Source organism: Dipodomys ordii, unplaced genomic scaffold (genome assembly GCF_000151885.1).
Source record: "Dipodomys ordii isolate 6190 unplaced genomic scaffold, Dord_2.0 Scaffold46, whole genome shotgun sequence".
In the NCBI taxonomy this organism is placed as follows: Eukaryota; Metazoa; Chordata; class Mammalia; order Rodentia; family Heteromyidae; genus Dipodomys; species Dipodomys ordii.
In genome coordinates this window covers 3,265,125-3,283,410 of record NW_012267262.1, presented here as the reverse complement: position 1 = coordinate 3,283,410, position 18,286 = coordinate 3,265,125, and positions in this window count along the sequence as shown.

Sequence of the window (18,286 nt, the reverse complement as noted above, 5' to 3'; positions counted from 1 at the left end):
CCCACAACTGACAAGAAGAGTTGAGGGACAGCGCCTAGGCCCAGAGTTCAGGCCCCATGACTGACAAAATACCTCATTATTTATTGAAAATAGTTCATCTACTTGGAAAGCATGGTAACTAATTTTGGGGAACATTAAAAATCTATTGCTGCTTCTCTTTTCCTGCTGCTCTCACTTTACTACCTCCCATTTTTATTTTTACAATAGCCTATTAGTTGATTTTCACTCTTCCAGTAAAGCAATGTTGTTGGATTGAAGGGATACATTTAGTCATTTAATGCCTTTGACAGAACTAGTTTTAAATCCAAGCTCACCCACTTTTTAACTGTGAACAATAAGGTGAGTCTCCTAACTTCTCCATGTCTCAGTTTCCTTCTCTACATAATGAAGGAAGTAATTCCTTACATACAGGTTATTGGGTAGATTAAATGTAAGAATTCATGGGATCATTTCTTCAAACATTAAATCGTATTATGCCATTTTTATGTTATTGCATTTGTTCTTATTGTTGAATTTATGTTACATATGAGATTGTCAGAAAAGCTGTTACTTTGTTTTTCCTTACTCAATACTGGAATTTGTACACAGGGCCTAGAACTTCCTTGGCTTGCTTGCTCACAGCTGATAATCAACCAGCTTAGCTATATCTCCAGCCCATTATTTTTTCTGGCTGATTGGAGAAGGACTTTTCTATGTGGGCTGGCTTTAAACTTCAGTCCTCTGAACTTTAACAACCTGAGTAGCTAAGATTATTGACAACTGTATATTTGTTCTTTTTTTGAAGTGATTTATTGTACTGATTTAGAATACTTGTAGCAATCTAACACGTTTGGAAAGTCCCTAAATATCCATACTTTAAAATCAAGTACACAGGATATGAAAATGTCAATATAAATATGGTTGCAGTAGTGAAAGCAATTTTTTGGAGGCAATTTTTACACCCAGTAGAATTACATATTGATTAAAATTTTCTAAAAGGAATATGCATGTGATCTTTAGCACTCCGTGAATAAGTTCTGAGTACAGTGGATTCCTATTAAAAGATGACTCCATTCTTGGATTCAAGTGTTCTGCTAGCTAGTCAACTCAGGTTACCTAAAATATTTCATACCCACTGTGAAAACTCTAAGAGTCCTCAAAACTAGGGTTAAATTGAAAACCAGACTTGAATAAAATGTAAGAGCTTCAAGTTATTGAAAACCCACAATTTATGTATACTAAAATTGCTCAAACATTTTATAAAACATGTTTAAGAATTATAGCCTATTTTTGGTTTCTTGTTTTCATGGAATTTCCCCATGTAGTAATAAAAAGAGTAAAATTAAAGAGTTCCATTGCTTCTGTGGTTACATCTGTGATTGAGACTCCTTAAATAAATCCTCTGTGCTCCACCCAGTGGCCAGATATGTGTTTCACCAGTGGCCACAGAAAGCAGCATGAATATAATTGACTCTCCCAAATAGTAAGCAATCTTGTAACTGAACCTACTGTGGCTTGAAATTTCATGTTTTAAGAATACCATTGTTAATCATGTTCTACATTTAGTTCCTTCAGATTTATGTGGAAGCAAGCACACTTTTGCAGGGAGCATGAACTTCTGCTTAATGAGCACCCAGCTTAATTATATATTTGTTTTACAATGAAGAAAAGGCTCTAATCCAGCATTGCCCTAAAAAAAACATCTTCAAAGATAAAGGCATGGAAATCTTTAAAATCAGTGCAGGCTGCTTTTAAATTCACTGGTCACAGCTCTGCACATCCCTCTCAGGGTAGAAGAGAAAGAGTCATGAAAATATGTTACCTCTGCAGCATTTAGTTACTAGTTTGTTTTTCATTCTGCCATTGCTGTATGGGACAAGAATCCTGTCCTCATCATTGCTTTTACCATAGGCAGGTGTATGGCATAAAATATGAGAATCCATTGGTTGATAGATATTTGAACCTCTTCAATGTTTTGCTCTCAAATAATATCTGTGTTTTCTGTGTTTTATCTTCTCTTCCCCCAAAGACCCTAATCACTAAAGAGATGGCAGTACCACTCATGTTCCTAAAAAATCCCTCTGACTAGTCTTTTTTCCAAATCAGTGCTGACATTTGTAGAATAGTAAGTTAGGAGTTTGGTCAGGAAAATTAAAAATAAATGTAGGGAAGCAAGAAGTTATAAAAGAGTTGTAATGCCTCCAGATGTATTTCAAAATATACATTGAACTATATGTGATTGTTAAATACCATTTTAAAATCTATTCCACATCAATTTATTGTGATTACAACTACTTGATAGTAGTAAGGATTAAAAAAACTAAGGGGGAGATACACTGTTTTAAAGCCTTGCACAAACTTTCAGATCTTATTAGGCCTCAACACCCTTAATTTGAAGTGAATCTGATGTTCATTTCGAGGCATGTTGTAGGCATCAGGTGAGTTGATAACTGTAAGTTTTTAGTCCATTGTAGATACTTAATAAAAAGTATTCCCTCTTCCCTGTTATCTGTGTGAGGATATTGAAGAGTTAACATCCTTAATACCACTGAAAATTATAAGAAGTATGTATTTCATTGCTGTTCCCATTTTACAGATGAGGAAACAAATACAGCTCCTAGGTCTCACTCATACTACTGCAGTATACTGTATTGTTACTACATGTTTGTAAATCAGGAAACTGAGGATAGAGAGGATGGGATTTTCCTATCACAGAGTTGGAGAACAGCAGAGCAGAGATCGGAAATCATTTCTGACATTGTATTTATGTGCCATTTTCCCCTATTATTGTAGAGGGGAGAAGTAGATGAATAGGTGGATTTGGGATTCTTTGGGGAAAAATAGGATGAAGAAAAGAAACTTTTTTATAATTTTCCACCCACCACCACACATAAAGATATGTTCGATACATGACACCTTTGTATCTGACATTGCTTAACTATTTGAAGCAATAACTTAAATGAAGCTCTTGGCATGAGAAGATTGAGTTATAAATGTCTTTTTGCATGGAAACAGGAGGCAAAATACCTTACAAAAAATCCCTACCTTTACTTCATCCTCTTGTCAGTACTTGGTCTTTATCCCAACACCCTTTTCCCCTTTGGCATTGCCAGAGACTCTCAATGAGCTGTAGAACACACTTGAAAATGAACTCTCTCAAGTCAGCTACAGGCAGCAAATAGGTCTGCTGCCTCTTGTTCAGCCTGCCCGTGTCATAACTCAGTGTCTTCAGAACTGGAAGGGTGGGAACATCTAGAAATATGCATGCCTGTAGTCAGGAGAAAACTGCCAGTGGGAATAGAGGCCAGAGCAAGGAAAATGTTAAAAAGGGAGAGGAATCCACCTGTCTTTCAGCCTGTGGTACCTGAGCACCATGGCAGCAGTGACAGTTTTTGAGTTTATCACGTCAACTGTGTAGTCATATTCTGGTCCTATCATCTTCCATTCCCTGCCTCCGTTTCTCACAGAATCTAAGGACGTTGTGGGGAAACACACACAATCCCATTGCCTCTGGATTCTGATCTTTTCCACTACCTCAATGCCTCTCAATAAACAAAAGCAGCAAACAAAATAAAATACCCCCAAACATCCAGCAATAAAAGAGTTCCCTATAGACACCTATAGGCAAAGGAAACCATATCATTTTCCCTCCACAGCTCCAATCCAGGTAACAGTCATTACATAAGGAAATCATCTCAGCTTTTCTAAGGTCAATTATAATTGTGCTCATGAACCATCATAGACATGAAAGTTTTGTGACTTCTTCCTTTTTTCAATGACTGGAAGGAAGTCTCCTTCCTGGGAGGAGGCTGGTTGATGAGACCTTTTAAAGTTAAAGTTTCTGGCTTTTGGGATAGTCAACTACAAGATGCTGATTGAGAATTGAAAAGATGGGATCAGAGTTTACATCAGTCTTCTGAAAGAGGGCTCAGGAGTTGGGGATGTGGCTCAAATGATAGAGTGCCAGCTTTGAGTGTAAAGAGGTCCCCGGGAACTTGCCAGCGCCCACTTTGATCAGGTCATTTGTAGGTGTAGTGGTGAAAAGCAGGCCTAATGCAAGAGAAGGGCTGCCAACTGCAGTTTTTAAAAATAGAGAAACTCCAATCACAATAGCAGAGAGAAATGACAGTGATAGAATTGAGTTGCTATGGCTTGAATATTTGTGGGCTTTCTAAAAGTCACGTTGACTCTTAAGAGTGCAATAATATCCATCGGGAGACATTCAGGTGAACTGGGACATGCTCTGCCCTTGTGAATTGATTAATGTCCTCACGAAAGGGATTAGTGGAGGGGCTTTGGTCTGTTTTCAGCCTCTACCATGTGAAGACCCATATGGACCCTAAAACAGACACCAAACTTGTGTTTCCCTTTGTTTTATATTACCCAGCATTCAGAATTGTGATAAACAAAGCCTTTCTTTATAAGTTACCTATTTTCAGGGATACAGGTGGACCCATTGCAACAATGAGATGTACAAGTCGTTATGTCAAAAATGAACTTTACAACTTTGGTTGGGGGTGGGGAGGGTTGGGGGGGGAGGATGGGAAGGGGAAACGAAGGAGGAGGCTACAATGCTTGATAAGAAATGTACTCATTATATTGCCCATGTAATTGTAACCCATCTTTACAGTATTTTCACAATAAAAAAATAAGTTACCTATTTTCAGTCATTTGGATATAGTAATGTAAATAGACCAAGGCATAAACCAAATGAATAAAGGTATTAAATTGTATTTATATTAATTTTTGAGGGCCTATTATAATAAAATATCATTAAATTAGTAGTTTAAACACTAGAAAGTGCTTTCTCCAGAACATTAGAGCTAGAATTTAAAAATGATGTCAGTAGGTCTAGCTTCTCCTGAGGCGCCTCTTCTGTTATAGAGGGTGGATATCTTCCCTTTGTGTTCACCCATATTCACCTCTGCGTGTGCATGTACTTAGTGGGATTAGCTCTTCACCTCTATGGCCTTATTGAAAATTAATTATGCCTCTATAGACATCATATCAAAGTCCTGTGCTGAAGCACTGAGGGTTAAGCCTTCAAGATATGAATATGAGGATGGTGGTATAGTTCAGTCCGTTATATATTATATTTGTATATTATATTGTACAAATATGTATTTATATACATAGGTGGTGATAAGTATGATTCATGATACAGTATCAAGGCTAATTCTGGTTAGTTTTTAAATTTTAAACTTTTATTTGGCTTTTTGAGAGAAGATCTTTCTCTGTAGTATGTTAGCCTGAAACTTTCTATGTATCCTCTCCTGGTCCTACGTTGATATTCTTCCTACCTATACCTCCTTAGTGCTTGGATTTATAGGCATGAACCACCCACACCCGATTAGACATTAATTTAATGGCAGCAAACATTTACTGATTCTAAACCACATTTGGAAAGAGTCCAAGAATTATCTAACTTCCAAAGACTCAAAAGACCATTTAAGTAAAGAAAACATTATTTCACTTCAGTAATTAGGTTCTGTCTGCTTCCGATATTAGTCAAAGGGTTCCGTACTTACTGAGAATTCAGAGGCTTCTTCTTTCTTTCTCTGTGCTAAGTTCTGCAGATGACAGCAGCTACTTGCCTTCAGATAAGGGAGTGTGGGATTGGACATTTTCTTACTTTCCTCCTCTTAGTCCATGTTTCTGGCTCCTAGATGCAAAAGGAGAAGAAAAGAGAACTGGGGAAAGGTGCAGTGCTCTCCTGGTTAGGCTGGATAGCTTTGTGCTTAGGTTTCAAAGATGCAAATATATTAGTGGTCACCATTGATGAATCCCTCTCTGCAGTAATTCGCTTGACCTATGTGGATGTGTCCTTATCCAAACAATTGCTCGTGGCTGGTTTTCTTAGTTGCTATAATCAGATGGCTTTATCCAGCTTCTTGCAGCTTAGACCTCTGTTCTCTTCTAGATAAATTTACTGGCCAGGAACATTATACCTGTGTGCTCTTGCATGGTTAATATCTAGTCAGGGGGAAATAATTTATTTTCCTTGCTCCAGCAAAGTCTTAGAGTTTAAGTCTCTCCTAGTGAAACCGCATCTACTAGCATACCATAGATAACAGTGCCATTCTCAGGCAAAAATCAACGGTTAATCATCAAAACTTTGCAGGGTACTTTTATTCCTAGTGCTGGGATTGAACCCAGAGCCTTTTCCATGCTAGATAAGTACTCAAACACTTCACCTAAGCCCTTGGTATACATTCTACATCTTATGAGCATTTCTGTCACTGTATTTGGGTCACTAGATTTGGAATGAGGAAGTTCTTGGTACCACTGGAGAAAGAACTCAAGGATGGATACAGAAGAATGAAAGCAGTAACAAGTTTATTAATAGAAAACAAAGTAACAGGAGGTCTACACCTGCAAAGACTTTTAAAGTAAAACAAATATTTTAGAAGAATTTTAGATTTGTAGAAAAATGCCAAAAATATCATAGAGGTATCCTATATCTCTGCTAGTTGTTTCTTCTACATGTTAGTATAGTACACTTGCTACAATTAATGAATGAAAATTGATCCATCATAGTTAATTAATTCATACTTTATTTCATAGTTAATTAATTCAGATGTCTGTAATTTTTACCTAATGCCCTATTTCTGTCTAGAATCCTGTCCAAAACACTATACTAAATTTAGCTGACAGTGTCTAGTCAAGGCTTTTGGGGCCAGATCAGTTTCTCAGAATTCTTTTTTCCTTGTTTATAGCGGTGAGGTATACTGGCTTGGTAGTTGACAGAATACATTTAATTCAAACATACATGATGTTTTCCTCAGGATTAGGTTATTTTGATGATGAAGATTACAGAGGTAAATTGTTGTTTTTATTATATCATATCAAAATAAGTACAATCTGAACTGTTCTTGTTCATGGTGACACTGATCACCTTGAATGCAGTCTGTTTGGTGAATTTTCCTAATGCCACTCTTTCTTCCTTTTACTAGATATTTTTCACTTACTGTGATCTTATTCAGTACTCCTTTTTTATATTTTCAATTTACTGTAATATAACTCCTTCTTCCTTCTTTTTTATATATTTCCATACCATTTGGAAGGAAGCTATAACAAAAAGTCATAATTACTAAATGGGAATTTAGGCTGTACCTCTGAAGACAAAATTACTATATAAAATATTCAGAATACTTCTTTTTTTGCGGGGGCGTCTGGTCGTGGGGCCTGAACTCTGGGCCTGGGCGCTGTCCCTCAGCTCTTCAGCTCAAGGCTAGCAGTCTACCACTTGAGCCACAATGCCACTTCTGGCTTTTTTCTTTTTGCTTATGTGGTGCTGAGGAATCAAACCCAGGGCCTCATGCATGCAAGGCAAGCGCTCTACCACTGAGCCACCTTCCCAGCCCCATAAATATGCAGAATACTTCTGCATAGAAATTTTGCTCTTGCCTTTTATTTATTAGTTTAACTATTTATTTATACGAGCATATATTTTACATTTTATTTTATTGTACATTTTAGAAATTTATTTTACATTTTAGAATAAAATATGGTGTTGTTGCTTTTATTCTTATAAAAAATAATATGAGACACCAAGTAAGCAAACATATTTATAAATTGGTATTAAAATTTATTAATAAGCACATTTGGAACTCCAATGTGACATCATTCAAGTAAGCTAACTTCAATGAAAAATAATTGTCACATATTTCATTTATTTTAAGGGAAAAATTAAAGGAAGAAGGTAAAAACTCTAGTCAAATAGCTTTTTAAAATACATTTAGACCAAATGCATTTTACACACTATAGTTCACTATATAACCTTATTGTTAAAATATAGGCAACTACAAAGTAACCTTGAGCCTAGTAGAGTTTACAGAAGTGTGTTCCTGATAATTCAAAACAGCTTTTGTGTGATGTCAGGCTGAACAACTGGATAAAGATTTTGAGTTTTTAATCTAAGAAAAGGGGGTTCACAGATATGAAAGAAAGAGAGGAGTCTGTAACACGAGATTGGAATTTTCCAGAGTGCTTCAGAAAAGAGAAAAGTACAAGCCCCGCATGGAAGATTTTAAGAGGTTACAAAACAGGAAATGTCTGAATCAAATCCAACAACAGTGTACAGCGGAAGTGTAGCAGGGCTAGGTCAGAGAGACTCCCCATGCCCAGATATGAGAGGACTAGATTGTCAAAGTAAGCACTGACATTACTCAACTTTAATTCATTGACTAAAAGAACCCATGTACCTGCATTCATTAAAAAAAAAAAAAACATGTGAGTGAATAAATAGAAGGGGAAAAAAACTCAAATTGCTTTCTAAAAGAAAAGCAAAAAAATCATGACTTTATTACTATTTATTTTCATGCCAGTAGTGGGCCCCCATTTTTTTTATCCTAGGGTTGGGTCATATAGAGTTTTTCTTCCAGAAGTTAGCTTCAATTCAAGATCTAGATCTCAGCCTCCTGCATAGCTAGGTTTACAGGTGTGAGATAATGGTACCAGCCTTGCCAACTTTATTACTTTTGCTAGTGGCTTATATAAAAATGCTTATTTGGTTACATAGTCACTAGTACTGAATAACAGAATTCTTGTCTTATATTGCATTCTTATGTGATTGATATTATAGCTGAACATTTCTCCATAAATATATTTTTCTTGATAGTATTAATCATCTACTTGTATGGCTTCTGGTTGTTGTTGTTTTACTTTTCCTTAAGGAATTTGTTTTCTTTGGATATTTGTATAGCTAGGATACATGTAAATACTTCATACTTCCTATTAGCACTGTAATCTACAAACTACTTTAATCTGTATGACAACCTTACATGTAGTACTGTTAGCCTTGTTTTAGAGATGAAGAAACTGGAATAAAGGAAAACTTAAGTGTCTTACTCAAAATCACTCAGGCTCACTATCTCAAACATGCTCTGAGCAGAGCCACCTTCAACCAGAAGGTATGGACAGCTTTCTCAGGCCTGAGCAAACAACCTTAACACTTCCAGCCTCTTTACATGGGTTCATCTTCTCCTTCCTCCTCCCCCTCCCTCTCCTCCTCCCCTTCTTCCTCCCCCTATCCCTCCTCCTCCCCTCCCTTTTCTTACATTTTTATTGTTATTGTAAAGGAGATGTACAGAGGTGTTATAGTTACATAAGTCAGATAAAGAGAACATTGCTTTTTCTTTTTGAGGGGGATCCGGTTATGGGGCCTGACCTCTGGGCCTGGGCGCTGTCCCTCAGCTCTTCAGCTCAAGGCTGGCACTCTACCACTTGAGCTACAGTGCCACTTCCAGCTTTTTTTCTTTTTGCTTATGTAGTGCTGAGGAATTGAACCCAGGACCTCATGCATGCAAGGCAAGCGCTCTACCACTGAGCCACCTTCCCAGCCCCGAACATTTTCTTTTTGAACAATATCACCTCTTCCCTTACTCTCTCCGTTTTCCCTTCTGTACTCAACCACATATTGTATAGTTCATTTTCAGCATAGTGCGTAGTGAGTACCACTGCTGTCTTTGTTCACACTTTGTCCCACCATTTCTGTGACCTGCCTTACCCTCCCCCAGACAGATAAACTAACAAACACGACAAAAGGAAAAGAAAACAAAAAATAACAAAGAAGAAAAAAACACTCTTGTTTCCAGTTCCTGCAGTTCATTTCAATAAAAATTATTTTATGCGATCAGATGCAGATAGGCATTGCTCCCTGTGATCCTCTCCTGAAAACATCCTATGACTTCCATTTTGATGCCTTCCTGACTCCTCTATTGGGCTGTTAGCAGTTTTTCCAGTATATTTTTGTACTGCATTTTGACACCGGTTGGTGGAACTTTAATGTTTCTCTTAAATTAGATAAAGAAGAAATATAGGTAGGAGTGGAGGCAGAAAATGAAAATATAATGATGAGATAGATGGAGGAAAAAGGATTGAGGGAAAAAATTGTACGTTTTTTTATTGTAAAAACATTGTACAGAGGGGTTACAGTTACATGAACAAGGTAATGAGTACATTTCTTATCAAGCATTGTTGCCTCCTCCTTTGTTTTACCCCTATCATCCCTTCCCTCCCACCTCCAAAACTACCCTCCCCCAGAAAATATTTTATATGACTTTGATATAGATTTTCTATCCCATTAAGATTACTGAGCAAGGGGTCTTTCCCCCTCCTGCTTAATTTTCATTTCCCTTGTGTGATGGTAGTATGTTTCTCCACATGAAAACAAATGTGCATTTTTTCCTATGTTGAAGTAGAAAATAGTTTTTTTTCTTTAGAAAGAAGTTCTTGTGAGAGCAAATACAAGATCTGATTTTACCTCTTTCCTCAATCCTTCTAGTGAGATCTATTTATTTATGCTTTGCAGAATTTGAATTGTACATCAGAATTTACTGCCCTCTGGTGTTCACAAACATGCAATAATAATAATACTTTTTGCTTCCAGTTTGTTTTCAGTTTATTAGGATTCCTTCTGAATTGCATCTACACAGATTGGGTAAATGTTTGAATATTCTAAAATTTGCTTTAGTAATAAAACTATTCCTAACATATTAGTTTTTTGGGAGATATTATGCTACAAAAAAAACCCCTGGGATTTCAATATAGCAGATGAAGAGTAAAAACTGCCTAGGGAACATAGTCACCGGTATAACTCTCTTACAGAGTCAGAAAATGAAATTTTCATATTGCGTCTGGGAAGTCCATTTCTTAATGGTATAGAAAATATTGTGGGGATAAATATAACAAACATGGACAGGAAAGTAACAAGAAAAAAAAGAAAGGCCAAGAATGATTTTTCTTACTTTTAGATGGACACCACAGTCACAATGTGGGCTTGGTTCTTCTATTCTGTACACTGAGATTTAACTTAGTTCAATAATTTGCAAATCTTTGGCACTTACAAAAAAATAAACTATGCCAGGTGCTGGTGGCTCACTCTTGTAATCCTAGCTACTCAAGAGGCTAAGATCTTAAGGTTGCAATTAATAGCCAGCTTGGGCAGGAAAGTTGGTGAGACTCCTTTCTTCAATTAACCACCAGAAAACCATGTGCTGTAGCTCAAAGTGATAAAGTGCTAGTCTTGCACAAAAGGAGCTCTGGGACAGCACCCAGATCCCAAATTCAAGCCACATGACTGACTAAAAAATAGAAAAGAAAAACCCCACTCCATGCTACAGGGAAAATAAAATTAACCTGGTGAAACAAATTCTTGGGAGGATTTATATCTCTGTCATTTTACCACTCCTCTTGCCTATCCCTCAGTTTACCTGTGCATCACCTGTGAGACGCCTCCATTTATTACGAGACACTGTTTGAACAGAAAGAGCCATAATAGGAAAATTTACAAAATGCCCCTCCCTATAAATTAAATGTTATCCTTAAATATGACAGTTCTACTAGGTGATTTTATCTTTTATCTTTACTGTAAAGGTGAGGAGCAGGGGGTTACAATTACTTAAGGTAACGAGTACATTTCTTTTTAAAACACTGTTACCACCTCCCTCACTTTCTCCCCTGTGCCCTTTCCTACTCCTCTCCCCCAAGTTGTATAGTTCATTTCCAAGATAATGTCTAGTGAGTATCATTGTTCATACTGTCTTCTGCTGCTTCTATGATTCCCTTTTTATTCCATGGGTCAGATAAATTTATATGCAAGACAAAGTATACAGAAAACCAAAGCAGAAAAAAAAAGACAAAGAACTCCATACAGGACATAATCATTATAAGAATCTCTTGTTTCCAATTCTTGGAGTTCATGTTGATACACTTCATTAATGTAAGTGATTTTTGCATCTCAAAACATAGCAACATTTATTGAGTTTATTTATATATTTAATAAATACCTAATGATAGACATTATTTTAAGATTTGGGAGCATAGTTACTAAATAAGTGCCTTATATTCCATTTATGTATACAGTGATTAAACAGTTGCCAAAATAAATAACACTATGTAAGGTAATGTATTTAATGGAGGAGACAGCAAATGTTACCGTGAGAGCATATGATGGGATTTGAGATGGAATAGAATAACAGGAAAGCTTCTTAGATGATGAGTGAGGTGATCTGAAGACAAGTTAGATGTTTCCTGGACAGAGCAAGGAAGTAGGAATATCCCACCCAGTAGACATAGAAGAAACACTTTGATTAATGGGAAGTAGGGTCAATGTGGCTGAGAAAGCAATGTGCAGGAATGAATGGAGCTGGCCAAGGACAAAGGCCTCTAAGTTATGAAAAGAATTTGATCTATATTCTATGAGAAATGGGAAGTGTTTTGAGCATACATGGCAAGACCAAATCACTTTATTTGATGGTGAATATATTGGGATTGGATGGGGTCATTTGTCTCTGGTAGAAAGATTATAATGCATTCTGCAGTGATGTATACATACAAATAGAAAAAAAGCAAATATCTTTAAGTTTTTTTTTGTTTTTTGTTTTGGTGGTCATGGGGACTGAACTCTGGGCCTGGATGCTGTCCCTCAGCTCTTCAGCTCAAGGCTAGCACTCTACCACTTGAGCCACAGCACCACTTCCGACTTTTTCTGCTTATGTGGTGCTGAGGAATCGAACCCAGGGTCTCATGAATACAATGCAAGTACTCTAGCACTGAGACACCTTCCCAGCTCCTTTAAGAAATTCTTTAAGAATAATTGTGAGTAGCTTGGTGGTTGATTGGATGTATGGTGTATGGTGTATGGGAAAGGGAGCTATGAAGGATAATTTGTAGATTTCCATCTCATTCCATTTAATGGGTAAGATGCAGAGTATCTCAGGAAGGTGGAAACTTTTGGTTAAAGCGGGGAAAATCATTGTGTGGTTTGTCTATAATACATCCAGTACTAGGGTTTGAACTTGGAAGCTTGTGTTCTCACTTAGCTTCTTCATCCATGGCAGACTCTAGCACTTGAGCCATACTTCTGTTCCAGCTTTTTGCTGGTTACAGGAGATAAGAACCTCTGTGTCTGCTAAAACAGACTCCAAACTGTGGATTCTCAAATCTCAACCTCCTAAATACAAGGGATTATATGCTGCTACTCAGCCATAGAACACATTTTAAGAGAACTGGGAATATGTTATCATGATGATTATTGCAAATTTTTACTGATACAAAAGATCTATCTCAACTGGAGATAAAATTGGGATAGAAATAGTGTAGATAGGCATGAAAACAACAGCAAAGACAAATGATAATACAGAAGAATCTTTAGCAGAACTTTTTTTTGGTGGGGAGGTGTCCGGTTGTGAGCCTGAACTCTGGGCCTGGGCGCTGTCCCTCAGCTCTTCAGCTCAAGGCTAGTGCTCTACCACTTGAGCCACAGCGCCACTTCCAGCTTCTTTTTTTCTGCTTATGTGGTGTTGAGGAATCGAACCCAGGACCTCATTCATGCAAGGAAAGCACTCTACCACTGAGCCACCTTCCCAGCCCTTTAGCAGAACTTTTATATGCTTCAACTTGAAGTGTCTAAGAAGGCAAAAGTGAGCAGCCAGACCTCTGATAAAATTGTGAAAGCTTCATACCCTAGAGTGGAAGTCAATTAGGTATGTTTAATTGTCAGTGGAAGAATCCAAGGAGATATTGCAGCACTTTAAAAAGGAGGGATAATCAACAACACAGTTTCCTTGGACACTGGAAGTATAGAGAGAGAAAAGTCGCCCTTAGAAAGTAGAGGCTGAACTAGAGGTAAACCCAGGAAGAACCATTATCAGACTACTAATGTGTGTGCAGCAAGTTTGGAGACTTTTGGCTAGGGAAAACAAGACAGTGTGAATGTGTATGGCTTATATTTTATTTTAAAAAGCTAATTTTGTTTAATTTTAAATAGGAAAGGAAGAGTAAAGTTTTGAGATTAGAAGATATTAGAAAAAAATTCTAGTTCACAAGTATCACAAGTATCATCAAAGAATGGGTCAGAAGTGTTGATGGGGTTACCATGATTTTTTTTTTGTCTTCAATCCGTATTTCTCAGCGGATTCACTGTAATTCAAATTTTCTGTGTTACTATATACAGTTTAAGTGGGCTAAATCTTGTAAAGAGGCAGCCATAGAAGTATAATTGTAGACTTATGGCAGTGATTCAACTTAATGTTCTGCCCACTCACAGGATATAATTTATTTTGAAATTCTCGATCTACACTCCTATTCATTCATCTTGCTTATAGTACTCTCATGGACACCAATGTTATAGCTTCCACTCTATTAATGACTTTGTATAAAAATACTCTTATGTTGGGTGCCGGTGGCTCCCACCTGTAATCCTAGCTACTCAGGAGTCTGAGGATCTGAGGATAGCAGTTCAAAGCCAGCCCAAAGGAAAGTCCACGAAACTCTTATCTCGAATAAACCACTAGTAAACCGGAAGTGGCACTGTGGCTCAAGTGGTAGAGTGCTCGCCTTGAGCTGAAGAGCTGAGGGACAGTGCCCAGGCCCAGAGTTGAAGCCCCATGACAGACAAAACCAAAACCAAAACCAAATAATGCTCTTATCCATATGACTGTTTAGAATCTTAATGTTCAGAAAATGATCTTTAATTTTATTTATTTAAGAAGAACATACCACTCTTATTTTCCCTTCCCCACACATTGCCCATGGTTCAATCTTTTCAATTCCTATGAAACCTGAAAAGCTTTGTTTTTTTGTTGTGTGCCACCAATGCATCCATTTCCTCTTCCATACACAGAGTAAATATCAGATTTGATCATTGCATTTGGCCTCAGCAACCATGAAAATATTTGAACATTTTCATGGTTAGAATTGCACTGTCCAATGCAATATGCACATGGTGCATGTAGTCCAATTTAAATTTCCTAATAACCTTCAGTGACTTCACTGACAAACATTAAACTGCATATATTTAATCTTTGCCACTTGAAAAGTTTTGATTCATCTACATTTTTTTCCTTTTCTTGGTCATGGGGCTTGAATTCTGGGCCTGGGTGCTGTCTCTCAGCTCTTCAGCTCAAGGCAAGCACTCTAGCACTTAAGCCACAGCACCACTTCTGGGTTTCTAGTGGTTTATTTGAGATAAGAGTCTCACGGACTTTTGTGCCCCGGCTGGCTTTTAACCGTGACCCTTCGATATCAGGCTCCTGAGTAACTAGGATTACAGGCTTGAGCCACCAGCGCCCAGCTTTGATTCATATACATTTATGAATATACATTTTATGTATATATAAGATGTATATTACACACATGTATTACAAAATCATTACAAACAAAAACATACCTAGCTAGGCATCAGTAATCCCAGCTAGTTAAGAGGATGAGAGCTGGAGGATTGTGGGTGAAGGCCAATATTGGTGAAAAAGTTAATTTCCAAAATAACTAGCAAAATGCAGGGCTGTAGGTGTGGCTCAAGTCCTAGAGTGCCAATCTAGCAAGCAAGATGCCCTGGATTAAGACCCCAGTGGGCTTCCTTTCTTCAATAAAGGCACACTTATACCAACCTCTAAAATTTCTTAATAAACATGTCACCTTTTCAACATGCTCAATCCCTGTTCCACCTCTCAACCCCAATCAACCAAATATCCGATTTATTTCATTATAGGTTAATTTCCTTTGAAGAATTTTATGGAAGTAAAAACTATTATTGTGTACTGTCTTTAGCTCCAGCATAATTATTTCTCCATAGGAAATAATTTTGTCTACAAATAATAGTAGTGCTCTAAATTCTTGCCTTCCAGTATAGAATTATGTAATTTCTGTTTGTCACCCTGTTGTCCTTCTTAGAGTCTACAATACAATGTATAGCAATGTATAGGACTAGTTATCATTCTTCTATTCTTAATGTCAGCGGAAAGCATTCTGTTTCTCTCTATTAAAATTGGTGCTAGTGGTAGGTGCTTCATAGATAGTCTTTATCAGGTTGAGGTATTCTTATTTTGCTGTGCATCTTTTGAAATTGGGAATAAATTTTGAATTGTAGCAAATACTTTCTGCATGTGTAAGCTATAATTGGTTATTATTTGTTTCCTAATACGTTGAGTTGCACCAATTTATCTTTTAATATGAAACCCAACTTATTTTCCTGGAATAAATCCAGTTGAATTTTGTGTGTCATACATTTATGCTTGGTTGGAATGAAGTTATAAAAAACGTGTTTGTTTCACTTACGTTCATGGGGGAATATCGATATAATTGTTTGGAACATTTCTCTATAGTTCCAATATCGAGTTAGAGCTGTGTTCATAAACAGAGCTAAGATTATGCTTTTTATTTTTCTAAAATAATTGGAAGAATTTAGGTACAGCAGGTAGATATTTTCTGAATAATTTCTTGAATGTTTGATAGACCAATGAAGCCTTGAACTTCAATATTAAGAGTTTTCTTTGGGGGAAGGTTTTTAATTGTAATGCTTTTTTCACTTATAAAGAGCTATTATGGTCATCTATTTCTTTTTACATGAGCTTTGAGAATCTGAGTCTATTCAAATTGTCAAATTTAATGTAAAGTAGCTCATTAAATTTACAGTAAACAATTTGTTTTTAAATGACTTAAAACTCAATTTCTCAATGAACCTCACATATTGTGAGAGCAAAGCATCAATAAGTACATACTAGCAAGTTGTTACTATTTAGGATCTTGTATATAGAGAACATTTCTCACACTTCAGAAATTTGATTAGAATTTCCTGAGATGGCTATAAAAGTTAATACATTTGCACTAAAATAGCATCCTCTTCTTTCTATTATTTATTCATTAAGCTTATGAATGACAATATGGCCAAGCCTGTGTCACAGACTGTTATACCTAGTCTAAGACAGGAGGACAACCTGTTTGAGACCAGCTTGACCTGTAAGACCTGTTTTAAAAAAACAAATTGGGAAGTGAATTTGATCAAAGTGCATTATATGCAAGTATGAAGACATCTAAAGGAAATCCTTCCCTCTTTTGATCTGGGGATTGAGACAGTGCTTCAGCTCTCTTGTTCAGCTTTTTTATTTTTTGGTTGTGGACCTGAAGTCTGGGCACTGTCCTTCATCTCTTCAGCTCAAGTCTATCAGGTTGAAACTCCTTTGAACAATGAGCATACAAATAAGAATAGACAAGAATGTCTTGTCCAGAGGGCCCCAAGAATGTGTATTAGTGGGAGGGGGAGGGGAAATTGGGAGGTGAGGGAGGATCAAAATAGAACAATAAATCTTGGTGAAATTGTTCTGGGAAGTAGACAAAATGTTATGCACTTATGAACATGTCACAATGAAACCCCTTTGCACAACTCATTGATGCTAATAAAAATGTGGGGAAAAAGGTTTAAAAAATGCTACAGCATATTTGCCGAACTAGAGAATACAGATCAAAAGCATGGTCAGATTAGAAAATGGTAGCTCCACAAAAGTATTTTAGAAAAAAAATATAAGAAGAGCAATACTCTAGAGAAGCTAATTTTCAGTAGAATGACTAGTTGAAAAAATTAAGAAAATGAATATTCAAATGCTGAGCATATCAATTAAATAATCCACATTGCTTTGGAACAAAGAGATGAAAAGAACAAGCAGAGATTTGTTGTCAATTTGGATTAAGTACTGTAACTCCTCAGTTATGCCCAACTCTTGCCTTAATAGAAGTCCATATTTATAGCTATGTCATATATTTTAGGCTTTATTTTGAGTAATGTTCTTCAGTTAACAATAGTGATACCTACAGAATTCATAGTAGATTTTTAGATTTATTTTGTTCATAATACATTATTTTGATTCTTACAAAGTTTCAAATGAGAGTGGTATCCCCAATGTTGCTGTACACAGAAACTTGAGTTGAAAGACCCCACTTAATTTTGGACAGTCTAAAACTATAGTGCTTAATATTTTTTTTAACCAGTTAACTTTGATAGTAATTCAGCTTACTAATTTTAAATAAAACCATGCTGTCTTGTTAATTTATCCAATTTTCAAAGCAAAACTTTTGATTTTTAATAGTAATTTTATTATGAAAAATTTAAATATATGAAGAGTACACTGGGTAGTATAATAATCTTTATATTCTACTTAACTATCAGTGAGCTATTACAATTTTTTTCTTTAATGCTGGAGATTAAGCCCAGAGCCTACCACTACCCTAGCTCTAATATATTGAATTTTTTAGATATTTTTTATATTTTATGTATTTTTATTGTAAAAATACCGTACAGAGGGGTTACAGTTACATGAGTTGGGTATCGAGCATTGTTACCTCTGCCTTTGTTTTTTCCCTACCATCTCTTCCTTCCCCACCTCCGCAACTCCTCCCTCCCTCCACCTCCTTCACCCCCCCCCACATTGTAAAGTTCATTTTCAACATAGTGTCCTGTACATCTCATCAAATCAAAACTTTTAAAGCTCTTATTCAATACTAGTCTTGTAGTAGCATTTTTCACATGCTA